Raw genomic sequence first — 18,382 nt, forward strand, 5'->3', positions numbered from 1 at the left:
GCTCTGTCCTTTATAAATTCAAGCCATATTGCATATAAATGCATGGCAAAGGAACCAAAGGAATCCTTACGGAAAAACTTGGGCAATAAAACTGTCAAGACAAACTAGGAATCCAACAGGTACTGGCAGGGTCAGCAATACGGAAACTGTTTTATAGTTCACTGTGTACTTCCTCTTCTTACAGGTATGCATTGCACTGTGACCTTTGCAAAGTCCTCTGTCCTGCCCTGCCTTTCTCACAGTACTGTACTAAGTCTTAAATATGATACCATAATGCATTTAAAAGCGTTTTATTTTTTTTTAAACTGGAAAGCAGAATAAAGTTTAAAGCATTATGGCTTCTTCCCAAGACATCCAGGCATCTCACAGAGCACATCAGATTAGCTATTGGAAAAATTGAACTTAGATGAAATTTTCAGTAAGCAAAGTCTGGGTGGTTTTTTTTTTGTTGGTTTTTTTTCAATATAAATATACACACAGCACCTATTCCATGTTGTCCTTGGTGCTGGTGACACAGAGTGAGGACAGCCTAGGTGACCAGAACCTCTCTCATGGAAAACCTAACCCTTGGCTCCCAGGCTTCTTACTCATACTGTTCAATCTCCTGACTGACTTATTTATTAAGTTATTCATATGCTTATGTATTTATTAAGACTTTTAATTAAGAATTTTACAAATACATCCTGATTGGAGGTTTCTAATTATGGGAAAATTTCCGTTTGTCCTTGGAGAGGGCATGATTATGGGCAGGTGGCCTTTGACTTCCTGTGGTAGTCACCAGGAGGAGAATTTTGGGACGCCATTCCCAGGTTGTGTCTTCCTTGCTGATGAGCTTTTGTGTTCACCCATTTTACATAGTGCTAAATCTGGGGAGTGGTTATACGGATGTGTGTCAGAATAATCCATGTAGCTGTGCTTTGAGTTTGGCTTTCTGTATTTTTCTTAAATGTCACAATAACAGTTAAAAAGAAAACTTCCTTCAAAAGTCACACAACTTGTTCACAAGGAAATGTGGCACAGGTGCGGGCGACTGGGAGTATCGGAGCGACCAGGTTTATTGGTCAGTAGCGAAGGCGTCGTGTCTGCCATCTCCCCCCTCAAGGGAACCATTCGGTCAGCTCCAGGAGGGTAAAAGAACTAATGAAGATAACAATTACAACGATTACAAAACGACAATGACAATAAAATCACAGTAATAACAAATCCAAACAGGAGATTCGTATCCAATAAACGGTTGTAAGCGCCACAAATCACGACACCACGGGGCCGCCATACCAAAGACCCCACGGGCAGCGGACATTGCGGCTCTCGCAGCGCCCCTGGCGGCCCCCTTCCCGACACCGGCTGGCGGTGTGGGCGGAGCCTGGCGGGCGGGGCGGGGCGCCGAGCGCGCGGCGGAGGGTGGGCATAAGGGGGAGGAGGTGACGGGCGGACGGGCGGGCGGCTGGGCGGGGCGCGTTCGGGCCTCAGCTCTACACACGCCGCACTCGCCTCCCAGATTCCGCGCCGCCGGGGAGTCTGGTGGCAAGCGCCGTCCGCGAGCCGGGGCAGCAGCCGGAGGAGGAGCCGCGGGCGCTGAGGTAGGCGCGGGGACGGCCGCCGCGCGGCCTGGAACCAGGGCGCCCCCGGCCCTGCCCGAGGGTGGTGGCGAGGCCGGGGGGCGGTGCGCGGAGGCCCGAGCGGGCGGGGCCAGGGCCTGGGGGCGGGGACCGGCCTGGCCAGCGGGGCCAGAGGGGCCTCGCCGAGCTGGGCCAGCGGCTGTGCCGTGGGAGTCGGGGTTTGGGGCGGCGCGGGCTCCAGTGCACGCCCCGCTGGGTCCCGGGCAGTGGCTGCCCGGGAGGTGTGGAAACCGCCTGCCCCGGGGGCACCCACAGCAGAGAAGGCGGGGGACGGCCCTGCCCCTCCCACTTTTGGGGCTCCCAGGCCAGTTCGCCCGCACAGCCCTCGGGAACTTGCTAACAGGAAAGCTTGGCAGAAAAACAAATGCCAACGTTTTGGAAGAACTGAGAGTCACGTCGTTAGGCGCTGAGGCTCTATTTTCCTTCCCCGCCCCCTGCCCAGCCTTAGCCCGAATTGGCCAAAGAAGGATGTGTCACCAGCTCCGGGCCTCGGGCGGGATCCCCGGCCTGGCTGAAAGCAGGAGTACCTGAAACAAAGGTAAACGGAGGCCGGGCACACCCTGGCCCTGCCGTGCGGCCGCCCCCAGGCCGCCTCAGTGGGTCTCTCCCGCGCCGACCCTGGCCGCCGCCTCGGAGGGGCTTTCTCTCGGGGGACCTCTCGATGGAAACCAGCTGGCCGGGCTTGGAGTTGATGTTGCATCTGAACTCTGTTGTGCTCGCATTATTCCCAATCCCTCAACTCTGGTAAAGCTTAAGGAAATTTTACCCAATTTTAGTGGTCAGCAAATGTAAGGGAGGATAAATCGCTGTTTGTAAATTATAATGTATTTTCTTATTAAGAAATGGCCTGAAAACACGAAATAAAAATTCTTAACACGTAAGCAAAAAAGAGTGGTTTGTAGTGCCTTCCAAACTCTGAAGAAGTGCTCCTTCTCAGATCATTTATGTACAAAGCACCCCCTCAAACCTTTGGTCCCAGGCATTTTTCTTTGTTCTTTATTAGTCTCAGGCCTCAGTTTCTTGTAAACGGAGCACCCACTGCTGAGACCCTAAACATTGCTGTACTAGGTCAGGGCATGTGCATCGTGCTCAGTAGGCAGCAGGTTTGTGTAGTAGTAAAACATCATTTTCTTTCTTGATGGTACCATTAAAATTATCTCAGTTTCATTCCTCTCAGAAATATCCATGACTTTTAGTGAAAGCCTTTTAAAAATCTATAGACCACTCCTAATTTATAAATAAAATCTGTTCACATTTCTTGCATCCACATGGCTCTCCTATCTTCTCTGACAGAAGAACTTGAGATACTGTGGGGAAAACTCAGATCTTTTATAAATCTGAGAACTCAGAAATTGAGGACAGGGCAAACAAAGTAAGAAGGTTTTTTCAAAAAACAAAGCTTTGAAGAAGTCTTTATCAGGACTAACCTGGCTGTTGAGGTAAAAAATAGTTGTATGCACTAACAACCTGAATATTAATCAGTTAAAGATTTATTTGAGTTCTTAAGTATTTGCATATTTTAAAATGTAGTTAACATTCTGGACAGTGAAGGGGTATCTGACTTTAATCTGAATTAATTTTACCTTAATGTTTAGCTAAAACCCACTGCCCTAAGAGAATGAAAGTTTAGTTTCATCTAGAAGAGAGTAAAGGATCTGAGAAATTTCAGAGTATGGAGTACTTGAGGGGGGCACTTGTTAAAAGCAAACCATGACTTTGCTTTTTTAAACTCTTCATAAGCTGATCAGTCTCCACTGATTTAGCCCCTGTCACCTTTCAGTACACAGCTAAAGTCTTTCTTAACATCTTCCCTGACACACACCTTACCCTCCCCCCCAAAAAAACCCCACCACCTGGAGTAGAGTTGATCACCCTTTTGAGTTTTACCACTCTTTAAATTAGGCGTTTTCATCTATAGTACTATTGACATTTTGGACCAGGTAATTCGTTGTTGGGGAGGGCTATCCTGGTCATCACAGAATGTTTAGCAGCATTCCTGACCTCTCCTAAATATATACCACTAGTACCTCCCCCCATACACAATTATAGCAAATAGTCACACAATGTACACAGTAGTGGCAATCAAAAAAACCTCCAGATACTGCCAGATGTCCTCTGAGAGAGCCAAAATCACCCCAATTGAGAACCACTGTCCTAAGTAGACTGTTGCCTTAATTAGCATCGGTGACCCTACGTTGTCTTCATTTGGTTATGTGTTGATTTTCTCTGCTGTCCTAAGCTTGAGGGCAGAGGAGTCGTTCATTTATTTACCAAATATCTGAGGAAGGGCATACTTTACCAGCCAGGTGCTAGTTTAGTTCTGGAAATATAGTGATAAAAGGAGCTAGTGTGGTCTTTGTACTCTTGAACATTATTTCTAAAAAGAGTGACACACACGTATAGTGATACAGATACCTCATTGCAATTGTGATAAATTCTAGGAGAAGTACAGAGCACACTGAGTACATAAAACAAGGGTCCTAGTTTGGGAACTAGGAAAGGTTTCCTTGGGAAATGACCTTTAAGGTGAGGGGGACATTGAAGGTTAATAGAAGTTATAAAGTGAAGCATAGGGGGACAATGTATCAGGCAGAAGGAATAAGACCTTTTTTGGGAACTCAGAGGACAATGTGGCTGGAACGTGGAGAGTGGTAGGGGCAGGATGATACAAAATGAATCTGGAAAAGTTGGTAAAGGCTTTCTCTGAGCAGCAGTTCTCAGTCCAGCCTATTCATCGGAATCACAAGAGGACCTTATGGCACATTATAGTGTCTGTATTGGATCCTACTTTCCTCCCCAGCTGCTGTTTGCCCCACACTTTTTATTTTATTTTTTAAGATTTTGTTTATTTATTTGACAGAGATCACGAGTAGGCAGAGAGGCTGGCAGAGAGAGGAGGAAGCAGCTCCCCACTGTGTAGAGCCTGATGCGGGGCTCGATCCCAGGACCCTGGGATCATGACCTGAGCTGAAGGCAGAGGCTTTAACCCACTGAGCCACCCAGGCACCCCTTCCCCACACTTTTTTTAAAAGGATAACCACTAATACTAGTTTTGTGTATTCTAGACATTTTTTTTTGTCAGCATTCAAGCAAATGCATATTCTTAGTTCCTATTGTTATTTACACAAATGGTAGTATTCTGTACACACTATTTTTTTTTTGAGACTTTATTTATTTGAGCAAGAGTGTGCATGAGCAGGGGGGAGAGGGAGAAATAGGCTCCGTGCTCAGCCTGACATAGGGCTCGATCCCAGGACCCTTGGAACCATGACCTGAGCCAAAGGCAGATGCTTAATGACTGAGCAACCAGGCACCCCTGTGCACAGTATTTCTGTTTGCAACAATGTCTTGGAAACCTTTCCATTTCAATATATAGTTTCCTTATTCTTTTGAATGACCTTATAGTATTCCATTGTATGGATATACCACAGATTATTTAACCATTCCTTTATTGGTGAACATTTAAATTTTTTCTAATAATTTACTATAAAGAATAATACAGGCATATGCCAGTTCATGTGTGTGAAAATATCTATAGGATAAATTCCTAGAAATGGAATTATTGGGTCTAACATGTACATATACACATAAATACTGTTTTGTAAAAAGATCAATATGGTCATGTTGAAGAGAATGGTTTAGAAAGAAATGAGTGCTTGTGGGAAACAACTGACCCTAATTAAGGTTACTGAGAGCTATAGACTGCATTTTGTCCTCCCACAATTGAATTTTGAGTCCCTTACCCCTAGTGACTAAACGTGGAAATAGAATCTTTGGTAGGTAATTAGGGTTAAACAGGGTCAAAAGTGTGGGGCCCCAACTCAATAGAATTGGTGGTTTTATAAGTAGAGGAGGTTGGAAAGGCCTTGTGAGCACAGTTAGAAGGTGGCTATCTGCAAGCCACAAAGAGAACCTGACTTTTTCAGACCTTGATCTGGGACATCTCCCCTCCAGGACCGTGAGAAAATTACATTTCTGTTGTTTAAGCAATCCAGGCTATGGTATTTTATTATGGCATCTTGAGCCAATTGCCAAATAACACACAGTGGAGAGGTAGAAGAGAAAAGATTGTAGCCGGGACCATGGTGGTAGCAGAGGAGATGAAGATGGATATAGGAGATATATTTAAGAAGCATAATTGAAAGGACTTAATGATTGAGGGAGAAATGAGTAGGATGACTCCCAGGCTTGCCTAACCAGGTGAATGTTGTGGCTGTTATCTGAGGTAGAGAGCACTAGAAAGGTAAATAGTTTTGAAGTGGGTATAAATCATAGTTCACTTTGGGACTGGTGAGACCTCACCAGTCTCTCTGAGTGGAGAATAACATAAGCTTTGGTAATTCAAATCCATAGCCCAAAGGAGTGGACTGAACTGGGGACCCATATTTAGGTGTGAATTGAGGGGTTGTGGATGGAATTACCGGAGCACTTTGGGAATCTGTAGCCCACAGCTGAATCTGGCTTACACATATGTTTTGTTTTTCCCATGGAATGTTTTTTGTTGTTCAATTTTTAGTTGCCAATAATTTAAAATCTAAAGATTTCCCATGAAAATCTAGATTTGGGTCTTTTCTTTAAAAATGAGAAGATGTAGCACTACTGAGCTGGCTTTCCTGTATGGCAACAATTGGTTGGAGCTAAGTCAACACTGATCCCAGCTGCTTTCTCGTTCAGCAGAGTCCACCACTCCCTAAAACTTACACCTGGCTTGCTTTTTTTTTTTTTTTTTAAGATTTTATTTATTTTTTTGACAGAGATATCACAAGTAGGTGGAGAGGCAGGCAAAGAAAGAGGAGGAAGCAGGCTCCTCGTTGAGCAGAGAGCCCGATGCGGGACTTGTTCTCAAGATCCTGGGGTCATGACCTGAGCCGAAGGCAGAGGCTTTAACCCACTGAGCCACACGGGCGCCCCTGGCTTGCTTTTTTAAAATTTACTTCTCTGATCCTGTAGGCATTTGAGTGTGGAATCCCTGTTCTAGGAAGAGAGAACACAACAGGGATTCTCATCTTGGCTGCACGTTGGAAATATTGGATAATTTAAAATTACTCTTGTTAATACCCACACCAGAAATGTATATTTTTGTTTACTTGGTCTAAATTAAAGCCTGGGATTAAAAAAAAAAAAAAAAAAAAAAACTAACAACTCTTCAGGTGATTCCACTGAGCAGTGGAAGTTGAGACCATTGACAGATTAAAAAGAGAGAGAGCTCAGACCCAGTGTTTCAAAGTTGAGTAAAAGAAGGTTGCTCCAGGATAAGGGATGAGAAGTAGTCAGAGGTACAGTGGAGTGGGATCTTGCTTATAGCTAAGGTATGCAAACCTAACCTAATATACTTGAAGATGTTTTTAATTAGATGAAAGAGAAGTTGATTTCACATGTATACTTACTGTTTGTTTTGCGTATACCTGTATATGTGTATGCTGTTCATTACTGCCTAGAGTTAATGTATACAAAAAACAGCTTTGCTTTATTTAATGGGCCATTTAAAGGATTCAAGAGTAATTTAAACTATGCTCGATATTTTTCTTAGGTGTTTACTTTAGAATCTAATTCCAGTTTAAGTTGTGTCATAAAAGGCATTTTTAAAAAAGAAGAGTTACCAAGTGAAGCTGCAGATTGATGATCAGTTGATTTTAGCAAGATGGAATCGTTGACCTCAGCAAAACCATTTTAGATTGGAAAAGGCAGAGACCAGATTGAAGGGGGTAGAAAGTAAGGAAATGGAAAGGATAAATTTGGGAAATCTTTTGAATTTAGCCTAGAAGGGAAGTGATGAGGGAAGGTCAGGTGTCTTATATGTATGGTAGGTGCAGTCTGTGTTGGTTACCCAAATGCTTCTAGCTCTTGAGGGAGGTAACTTAGTGGTGCCTGATTACCCTTCTCCCCTATATCAGAGGGGTCTTGCTTGTATTTGTTTTGGAGACTTTGTGCTTTCCATTGAGGAGATATTTTGCCAGGACCTTTGAGACTCAGATGTTAGTGATTAGGCCCTTAGTCTCTTTCTTATCTGAAAAGCCTTAGGGCTCCTAAAGGCCAGCGGGGCTCCAGTGACCCTGACATCATCCTCCCATTAAACTGTGAACAAATATCAGATTGTTGTCATGTTGGAAATGGAATACTTGGCTATGTCAGGGAATATGTATCTCCAAATTTCAGATTCCCAAGAGCAGTTTTTTGCAGCTGCTTTAACTTTATATTATAGCTGGTTTTCCAGTTGCATATATGTAAAATTTCTCATACTTTGAAATCTTTATCACTGATGCTCATTAAAGGGTATGGACACAAGTTGGAGGAGACCCTCACTGAGCTCAAAGAGAAGAGAACACGAACAAACTGGTTTCCAAAAGGTTGTGTGAATGCTGGAATGCAATTACCTAGAAGATTGGATTAGAGTGGCTGTCCAGATTGGGTTGTCACGCACATGGCCTGTACCGATCTGTCTCTTATACATCTCTGCCTCATCGGCAACCTTAACCTAGCTAGCATATGAGGTTTAAAGAGTTGTGATCTATAGATACCATAGGGGTTGGAAAATGCCAAGGATTTATTACTGAGGAATGGAGTTTATTAGTTGAAGACATAAGCCCCATTGCTGTACTTTTTTCCGAAAGTAAGAGTGTAATCCTGTGAAGGATTAGTCTTCATAGCTGCTAGTAGTTCCTCCATTAGGTGGATGATGGTTAACTTCTGTATGAAGGATGCCTTTATGACATAAGTAAAAGCCCTTGGTCTACAAAGGTTTATACTGGGAGTCTATGATAAGAAATATTTTATTTAGAAACTTTTGTGTGCTTGAGCAATTATAGGAATTCCACCATCATAAATAAAGTTAGGTACCATACTTGGATTGTGGTAGACAGAGGGAAAAGTTAATTGCAAGGTGGGCCAAAGCTTCTTTGGTTTATAGAGGAAATAGGATATTTTGAGTGGGCAGATGATTTGCAGTCATTTCTTGGGTGCCAAATCTTGATTTGTTAAATGTCAGCTGTGTGATTTTTTTAATAGAACTAAAGCTCACATAACATTAATCAGTTTAACCTAAAGTATACAATTCAGGACTCTCAGTACATTCACAGTGTTGTGTAAGCATTACCATTAATTGCAGACTATTTTTGTCACCCCAGAAGGAAACCCTGTACCCATTTAACAGGCACTCTCTATTGCTCTCTCCCCCTATTTCCTGAAAACCACCAATCTGCTTCTGTCTCTGCGGAGTTGCCTATTCTGGGCATTTCATAGAAGTGGCATCACACAAATGTGACATACTGTGACTAGCTTTTTTCACTTAGCATAATTTGTGCAAGGTTCATTCATGTTGTAGCATGTGTTCCTTTCTTTGAATAATAATCATTCCTTTCACAATGATCATATGATCTCCCTGATATGAGGAATTTGAGAGGCAGGGTGGGGGTGGGGGTTGGAGGGTAGGGAAGAAAAAATTGAAACAAGATGGGGTCAGGAAGGAGACAAACCATTGGAGACTCTTAATCTCACAAAAGAAACTGAGGGTTACTGGGGGAAGGGGGTATGGAGAAGGTAGTTGGGTTATGGACATTGGGGAAGGTATGTGATATGGTGAGTGCTGTGAAATATGTAAACCTGATGATTCACAGACCTGTACCCCTGGGGCAAATAATACATTATATGTTAAGAAAAATAATTTTTAAAAATTATCATTCCTTTCTTTGATTGAGTAATAATTCAATTGTATGGATATACTACATTTTATTTATCCATTCACCAATTGATAGATATTTGGGTTGTTTATTCATTTGGCTATTATAGATAGTGCTACTAAGAGCATTCATGTATAATTTTTTGCTTAAATACCTGTTTTAGTTCTTTTGTGTACATACATAGGAGTGGAATTGCTGGGTCATAAGTAATTCTATGTTTAACTTTTTGAGAAACCATCAAACTGTTTTATATAGCATCTGCAGTATTGTACATTTCCACCAGCAATGTTCTGAAGTTTCTCAGCATCCTTGTCAATACTTGTTATTTTCTGTTTGTTGTTTTTTTTTTTTAAAGAGTGAGAGAGTGAGAGCAAGAGAGGGAAGGAAGAGGAGAGGGAGAATCTTTTTTTATATATAATTTTTTTTTTAAAATTTCAGTGTGCCAGAATTCATTGTTTATGCACTACACCCAGAGCTCCATGCAATACGTGCCCTCCATAATACCCACCACCTGGCTCCCCCAATTCCCACCCTTCTCCCCTCCAAAACCCTCAGATTGTTTTTCAAAGAGTCCATAGTCTCTCATGGCTCATCTCCCCCTCCAGTTTCCCCCAACTCCCTTCTCCTCTCCATCTCCCCATGTCCTCCATGTTATTTGTTATGCTCCACAAATAAGTGAAACCATATGATAATTGACTCTCTCTGCTTGACTTATTTCACTCAGCATAATCTCTTCCAGTCCTGTCTATGTTGATAAAAAAGTTGGATATTCCTCCTTTCTGATGGAGGCATAATACTCCATAGTGTATATGGACCACATCTTCCTTATCCATTCGTCCGTTGAAGGGCATCTTGGTTCTTTCCACAGTTTGGCGACCGTGGCCATTGCTGCTGTAAACATTGGGGTACAGATGGCCCTTCTTTTCACTACATCTGTATCTTTAGGGTAAATACCCAGTAGTGCAATTACAGGGTCATAAGGAAGCTCTATTTTTAATTTCTTAAGGAATCTCCACACTGTTTTCCAAAGTGGCTGCACCAGCTTGCATTGCCACCAACAGTGGAAGAGGGTTCCCCTTTCTCCACGTCTGAAGAGGGAGAATCTTAACCAGGCTCCACGTCCAACACCAAGCCTGATGCAGGGCTCAGTCTCACAACCCTGACATCATGACCCAAGGAGAAATTGAGTCAGATACCTCACCAGCCGAGCCACCCAGGTGCCCCACTGTTTTTGGTTTTTGGGTTTTTTTTTTTAAAGTTTTTATTTTAATTCCAGTTAGTGAACATACAGTGTTACATTAGTTTCAGGTGTACAATATAGTGATTCATTTCTATTCATTACTCCTTTCTCATCACAAGTGCACTCCTTAATCCCCATCACTTATTTAACCCAACCCCTCTCCCCTGCCACCCTCCAGGGGTTTTTTGGTTATAGCTATCCTAGTGGGTATGAAGTAATATCTCGTGATTTTGATTCACATTTTCTAAATGACTAGTAAATAATGTTGAGCATCTTTTCATGTCCTTTTTGGTCATCTGTATATCTTCTTTAGAAAGACATCTATTCAAGTCCTTTGTCCATTTTTTAATTGGATTGCTTGTCTTATTGTTAAGTAGTTGTTAAGGGGTCTTTATACATTCTGGATACCAGACCCTTGTCAGATATATTGTTTGCACGTATTTCTCCCATACTGTGTGTTGCTTTTTCACTTTTTTGATAGTGTCCTTTGTACACTGGCTTCTAATTCTAATGAAGTCAAATTTCTGTTCTGTTCTTTTGTTGCTTATACTTTTGGTGTCCTAAGAATCCATTGCCAAATCCAAGATCGTGTCAGTTTACCCCTATGCTCTCTTCTAAGAGTCTATAGTTTTAGTTCTTACGTTTAGGTCTTTGATCAGTGTTGAGTTAATTTTTGTGTGTGACATAGCGTCCACCTCCATTCTTTTGCATGTGGATATCCAGTTGTCCCAGCACTATTTCTTGAAAGAGATGTGTGTTGTTGGTTTTTTTTTTTTTTTTAAGATTTTGTTTATATATCACACAGAAGGAGAGAAATAGAGAGGGAATACAAGCAGAGGGAGTAGGAGAGGTAGAAGCAGGCTCCCCATCAAGCAGGGAGCCCGACATAACACAGGGCACCATCCCAGGACTCTGGGATCATGGACTAAGCCACCCAGGCACTCCGAGATGTGTGTTCGTATGCAAGTCTCCGGCCCTGTGCTTTCTTATATGTGAAATGAAAGTGTTAAGAATACTTGCCTCGATTGGGAGAAGGGGGTGGGATTATGGACATTGGGGAGGGTATGTGCTTTGGTGAGTGCTGTGAAGTGTGTAAACCTGGTGATTCACAGACCTGTACCCCTGGGGATAAAAATATATGTTTATAAAAAATAAAAAATTAAAAAAAAAAAAAAGAATACTTGCCTCGGGGTGCCTGGGTGGCTCAGTGGGTTAAATTAAAGCCTCTGCCTTTGGCTCAGGCCATGATCTCAGGGTCCTGGGATTGAGCCCTGCATTGGGCTGTCTGCTCAGCAGGGAGCCTGCTTCCTCCTCTCTCTCTCTGCCTGCCTCTCTGCTTACTTGTGATCTCTGTCAAATACATAAACAAAATCTTAAAAAAAGAATACTTGCCTCACAAAGTTGTAAGATAAAAAGAGAAGGTGAATGTTTAGCAGTAAAAATGACTGAACAAATGATTATTATTATTTTGCTTTTGTCATATGTATAAGGTTCCTGTAAGTTAGTATCTTTCAGCAACCAACAGAAGTCTTCCATCTAGTGGATAGTGAGTCATAACATAGAGGATTGGGGACTGTGTTGTACCCCTGAGTACAAAGTCAGATGGCCCTAATGCAGGAGGTAGTTGGAGAGATTGTACTTATCCAAAATTTAATGTATGTGTTCTTATAGAGCATGTGTTTGTCAAATTCTGTTGCTATTCCTCTCAAATTTAGGTGTTCTAGGTATGTAAGGAATAGTTGTAATTTAATTTTTTTAGTCTTTAAAACTGAAGAGTTTTCAGGCATAGTAGAAAAATAAAGGCAGTTCTTTTTATTGGGCTAAGGATTGTCACATTTTACTGTATCAGCTTTTAAATGTCTAGAATGAAGACTTTTCCTGATTGCTTAGTTCAGTCAACAAATATTTCTTGAGTTGCTGCTATGTGCTATGTGGCAGCCACTGTACTAAATATTAGAGATATAATGCCTTAACATATAAGACCAAACTCTTGATCCTGCATCCCCTTCTAAATCTGTTCCTTTCTACAGTTGTTTAACTCACTGAGTCCAGTTCCTTCCTGCCAGTCCGTCTCGAATCCATACTAATCAGGCCCTTACCTCCCCTCCCCAATCAAGACCTCAACATTGCCAATCTGTCAAGTGATTCAGTTCTCAGTTTTTCTTTTACTTGATCTTTCAGCAGCATTCTGCCCAGTTGATTGTTCCTCTTTCTTTGAAATGCTTTAACTTAGCTTCCAGAACACTACTTTCTCTGGATTTCCCCCCACCTTACTAGAGGATTCTATCTCAGTGTTCTTGCTAGTTCCTCATCAACTTCCTGATCACTAGGTGTTGGGATGCCTCTTACCTCTCAAACTTGTATTCTTCCTTATCAACACTATTTCCTTGCATTTCACCCAGTCTCGTGACTTTAAATACCATCTATATGCCAAAAACCACATGCCAGTGACTTCCAGATTTTATCTCCAAGTTAGACCACTCCTCTAAATCCCACACTCTGATATCAGAGTGCCTACATGACCTCTCCATTTGGATATCTAATAGACATTTCAAAACTGAATTCATTTTCCCCCTCCAAAACCACCCTTTTTGTTGCCTACCCCATCTCAGTAAATAGCAACTCCCTTCTTCTAGTAGCCCAGGCCAAGAACTTTGGAGTCATTGTTGACTGTCACCTTTCTTCCCACATTCAGTTTGTCAGCAAACCCTGTTGGCTCTTCTTTCAGAAGGTATTTACTTTTAGAACGTATCTAGAATTGGTCATTAATGCCAGTATCTCTTCAGCTTTCACCTTCTCCAAACCACCAGTATATATCTCCTGAATAATTGCCCTCTCCTAATTCTTTTTAGCCTGCTTTTGTCCTTGCCCTTGTACAGCTTGTTCTCAATGCAGCAGCTAGAGGGACACTGTTAAAAATCAGTTCTTAGCTCAGAGGCTTTATGCTTACCTACAAGGCCCTATATAATCTAAACCCCCACTTACCTCTCTGACCTCCTCTTCTGTTAATCCCTGTGCTTACTTTGTCAAAGTCACAAAAGGCACTTTGTTCTTCCTCCAATAAACCAGCCCTAGGCCCTGTGCTTTCCCCCACTATCTACAAAGCCCCCTCCCTTACTTCCCTTCTGTCTTCAGTAAAGTTCACTTTCTCGAGTACTCCCTGTCTCCTTCCCTTTCAAACCCTGCTTCCCAGAGCTCTTAGTACTCTGGGTGCTCCTGCTACCCTACCCCTGAGACTGAGCGGTAAAGCTATCTCTTTCCCCCCCTGTTTATTTATCTTTAAGCTTACATTTGAACAGAATCGCTTCAGTTAAAATAGTTTGAAAACTGCTTGTCTACAAGTTTAGAAGTAAAAAGCAGAGATTAGCTGCTGTGAATGGAGATGTCATTAAGGACTTAGAAATCATAGCAAGGGCATGCTTATCCTTTCCATTTTGTAGGTCATAGGCACAGTCCTTATTTTAAAGTACTGGGTGTGGAGCCCTATAATACTGCTACTATGAGTACTGATGAACACAATGCTCCTATTAGTGTCAAGCACTTCCCTCAAGCACTGAGGCTCAGCATTTGTCTCCTTCAACATGATGTCTTGTTACTCTGGCAGTGGGTTGGGACCCCCTTCCCATGGTAAGCCCTGTTCAGTAGCAGAGACAGCTTATTTGGTGCTGGTAGGAGTATTGGGAACCATGAATTAAAAGGCAGTTAAGAGTTATATACAATAGAATGTGTTGATTCTACTGTGAGATGTTCTAGACTCTAAGAGGGCAAACAGATCATATCCAGTATAGTCTCCCTAGATAGCAAGTTCAGAAGCTTCATCCCACTCATTGTTTCTCAGTCTGTCTGCAAACCTGCAGGCCTTCTCACCAGTTATTGTTATGAAAGGCTGAAATGGTGCTGGTTTTGAGTTGCTATTTTAAAAGATGGTGCATTATTTCTAATGAATTTTTAACCAACAAGTATTACATAAATAATATTCTCCTTGCCTTGGCCCTTTTCCTAGATGAGCTAACTCCCTAGATTACAAACAAGTAGGTAATGTAATTTCAGATAATGGTAATAGTGCTATGAAGAAAAATAATGTTCCATAATAATGAATATTTAGGTTGTTTCCAATTCTTCCGTCTTTTAACGTTACTGTGATGAACATCCTTGTACTTACACAAGTGTGTGATGTTTGTATTGCATAAATTCTGAAAGATGGAATTGCTGGATCATATGATCATATAACCAAAATTTTAATACATACTGCCAGTTGGTCCACAAAGTGTCTATACTGATATTATGTATAATATAATTAAAAGTAGTAATGTGTTTCAGTTTATCAATCAATAAAAATATTTCCACTATTTTTTATTTACACTAGCAATATTGAATACATTCTCTTTATAAAAAAAAAAAAACACAAGGCTAAAAATCCTCATGCCATCTACCAATTTACAAATTTTTACCTCTTTTAGAAGTTTTAAAAACTCATGTTTCCTTTGAAACAGACGAAGACCTAATGTGTCCTTGTTTTTGATTTATTTCCCTGTGATTGAATATTTTTCTTGAGTTTTTGACCATTTGTATTTCTTTTTCTGGGTTTTGTTTTTTGTTTTTTGTTTTTTTTAGATTGCACAATAAAGAATGCTAGTTACGGGCGCCTGGGTGGCTCAGTGGGTTAAGCCACTGCCTTCAGCTCAGGTCATGATCTCAGGGTCCTGGGATCGAGTCCCGCATCGGGCTCTCTGCTTGGTGGGGAGCCTGCTTCCCTCTCTCTCTCTCTGCCTGCCTCTCCGTCTACTTGTGATTTCTCTCTGTCAAATAAATAAATAAAATCTTTTAAAAAAAAATGCTAGTTACATCCTGTGGTCTATTCTTCCTTCATCTTTAGTCATGGGAACCCCAGCTTTTATCCAAGCCCTTTTCTGCCCATTTGGAGGACAACATTCCCTGGCCTCCTTAGAGCTAAGTGTTACCATATGAGTTTTAGCTGATGATGCATAAGCAGAAGTGTTTAGTATAATTTTCTGAAATTTCCTTAAAGAGAGAAGGCACTCTCTGATTCATTCCTTACCCTTCTTATATTGGAACATGGATACAATGACTGGAGTTCTAATAGCCATCCTGTCTGTCAAGACTGTCACTATAGTTCAGTGAGCCAGAAAACCTGGGTCTCTGAGCTGTTGGTGGAGCCACTTCACCAACCCTCAACTTATGCTGTCTGAGTGAGAAATTTAACTTCTGTGAGAAATTTAACTTCTGTCTTGTTTAAGCACTCTTATTTTTGGTTTTTCTGTTATATGTGGCATAACAAATACTTGTCTTATTTATTTATAGGAGCTCTTTGTGCCCTAGATAGTCATCCTTATTATAAAAATGGTACAGTTCCTCCAGTCTAAGTCCTCTCCCTTTGTTTGTAATAGTTTTTAATTTTGATCTCGAATTTACTTTTCTTTGCCTTTATAGCTTTTGATTTTACTTTTTTTTTTTACAACTTTTAAATGGACATTTCTCCTGCCCTGAAAATCTAAACATAGAATCTTACATTTTTTTATACTTTTATACAGAATTTAGGTCTCTAATTCATCTGGAGTTTATTTTTATCTGTGGTGTAAGGGAGGAATCTTGTTTAGTTGGCCGTTCATTTGGAATAATCTTTATAACAAGTATCATGTCAAATTATCAGTTAATAAATTTTCATGGGCGCCTGGGTGGCTCAGTGGGTTAAGCCGCTGCCTTCGGCTCAGGTCATGATCTCAGGGTCCTGGGATCGAGTCCCGCATCGGGCTCTCTGCTTAGCAGGGAGCCTGCTTCTCTCTCTCTCTCTCTGCCTGCCTCTCAGTGTACTTGTGATCTCTCTCTGTCAAATAAATAAATAAAATCTTTTTTAAAAATAAATAAATAAATAAATTTTCATATATGCATGGGATGGTTTTAGAACTGTTTAGTTTCATTGATCTTTGGTTCTTTGCCAGTAATATACTTTTAATTACTGTAGCTTTATAATGTGATTTTTGGTGAGGCAAAACTAAATGTTAAATGGCTATAGCACAATATTTGGAAAACGTGTTAGGTGAAGAGTATAACAGTACAATGAACATTTGTTACCCATTGCTCAGTTTAAGGGAAATATATTGTTATTTCTTTTTATTTCCCCCCCACACACACCTCCCCTCACCCAAAGTTGTATTAACTCCTGCACATTTCTCTTCTCTGTGAAATTTTAGAGTCATCTTATAAATTGATCTTAGAATTAATTTGTATCATTGAAGACAGTAATAAATAATAATATAATAATTAATAATATTAATAGAATAATAATAATATTAATAGAAGCGGTATTAATAACTGCTTTTTGGAAATTGATAAATTGTTTAAATGCTTTTCCCATTTAAAAACAACAATTCGAGTAATGTGATGTGAACAACATTAAGAGATACTAGTTGAATGTGATTACAATCTACAGTTGTTGTTAGTTTATCTGTTTTGGTGGCTTGTGACTATTATACTATTTTTATTTTTTTATTGAGATTTAATTAACATATAACCATATTAGTTTTAGATGTACAACATAGTGACTCGATATATGCATATATTGTGAAATCATCACCACAATGTCTAGTTAACATCCATTGCCACATAGTTACAGTTTTTTTCTTGAGATAAGAACTTTTAAGATTTAGTCTCATCAACTTTCAAATATACAATACAATATTATTAACTGTAGTCACCATGCTATACATTACATCCCCAGGACTTAATTATTTTATGATTAGAAGTTTATACCTTTTGACCACTTTCACCCATTTTTCCCACGCCCTGCCCTCCACCTCTATCAACCACCAGTCTGTTCTCTACATCAGTTTGGGCTTTTGGGCCTTGTGAGTTTTTTTTTTTTTTTTTTTAGATCTCACGTAAGTAAGCTCACACAGTATTTGTCTTTCTCTTACTTCCGTCAGCATAATGCCCTCAAGGACCATCCATACTGTTGCAAATGGCAAGATTTCCCTCTTTTTATGGTTGAATATTTCATTGTGTGTACACACTACATTTTCTCTGTTCATTTATCCATTGATGGATACACAATCATAGATTGTTTCCATGTGTGGCTATTATTTATAATAATGTTGCAGTGACCATGGGGATGTAGATATCTTTTTTAGTGCTTTCTTCTCTTTCAGATAAATACCCAGAAGTGGAATTGTTAGGTCATATGGTAGTTACACTTGTAAATTTTTGAAGAAGTTCCATACTTTTTTTCAGTGGCTGCACCAGTTTACTTTCCTACCAGCAGCGCACAAGTGCTCCCTTCTCTCCACATCCTTGCCAACACTTATTTCTTGTCTTTTTATAATAACTGCTCTTATAGGTGTGAAGTGATAATTCATTGTGATTTTGACTTACATTCTCCTGATGATTAGTGATGTTTAGCACCTTTTTGTGTACCTTTTGGCCATCTCTATATTGTCTTTGGAAAAATTTCTATTCAGATCGTCTGCCAATTTTTTAATTGGATTTCTTGAGGTTTTTTTTGCTATGGAGTTGTATGAGTTCTTTACATATTTTAATGTTAATCCATTATCAGATATATAATTTGCAGATATTTTCTCCTATTCACTAGGTTTCCCTTTCATTTTATTGATGGTTTCCTTTGTTGTGCAGTTAAAAGTTTTTAGTTTGATGTAGTCTCACTTGTTTACTTTTGCTTTTATTGCCATCTCTTTTGGTGTCAAATCTAAAAAATCCTCACCAAAACCAATGTCAAAGAGCTTGTTGCTTGTGTTTTCTTCTAGGAGTTTTATGGTTTCAGGTTTTACATTCAATTTTCAATCCATTTTTATCTGATTTATGTGTATGGTGTA

At 40.5% G+C, this 18,382-nt stretch overlaps 1 protein-coding gene across 6 annotated transcripts in view; it reads left to right on the forward strand.

The window, feature by feature from the left end:
• The first annotated feature begins 1,417 nt into the window (after nt 1-1,417).
• Nucleotides 1,418-18,382, forward strand: part of PPP2R3A (protein phosphatase 2 regulatory subunit B''alpha) — a 195,928-nt gene continuing 178,963 nt past the window's right edge. For 5 of the 6 annotated variants that reach the window (XR_009350901.1, XM_059162676.1, XM_059162678.1 and 2 more), the window contains exons 1-2: nt 1,418-1,580; nt 2,062-2,157. The gene's annotated coding sequence lies outside the window, so the exon portion shown is untranslated. The remainder of the gene's footprint in view (nt 1,581-2,061; nt 2,158-18,382) is intronic. The other variant, XM_059162677.1, reaches the window with a different exon arrangement.

Source organism: Mustela lutreola, chromosome 2, assembly GCF_030435805.1.
Source record: "Mustela lutreola isolate mMusLut2 chromosome 2, mMusLut2.pri, whole genome shotgun sequence".
Lineage (NCBI taxonomy): Eukaryota > Metazoa > Chordata > Mammalia > Carnivora > Mustelidae > Mustela > Mustela lutreola.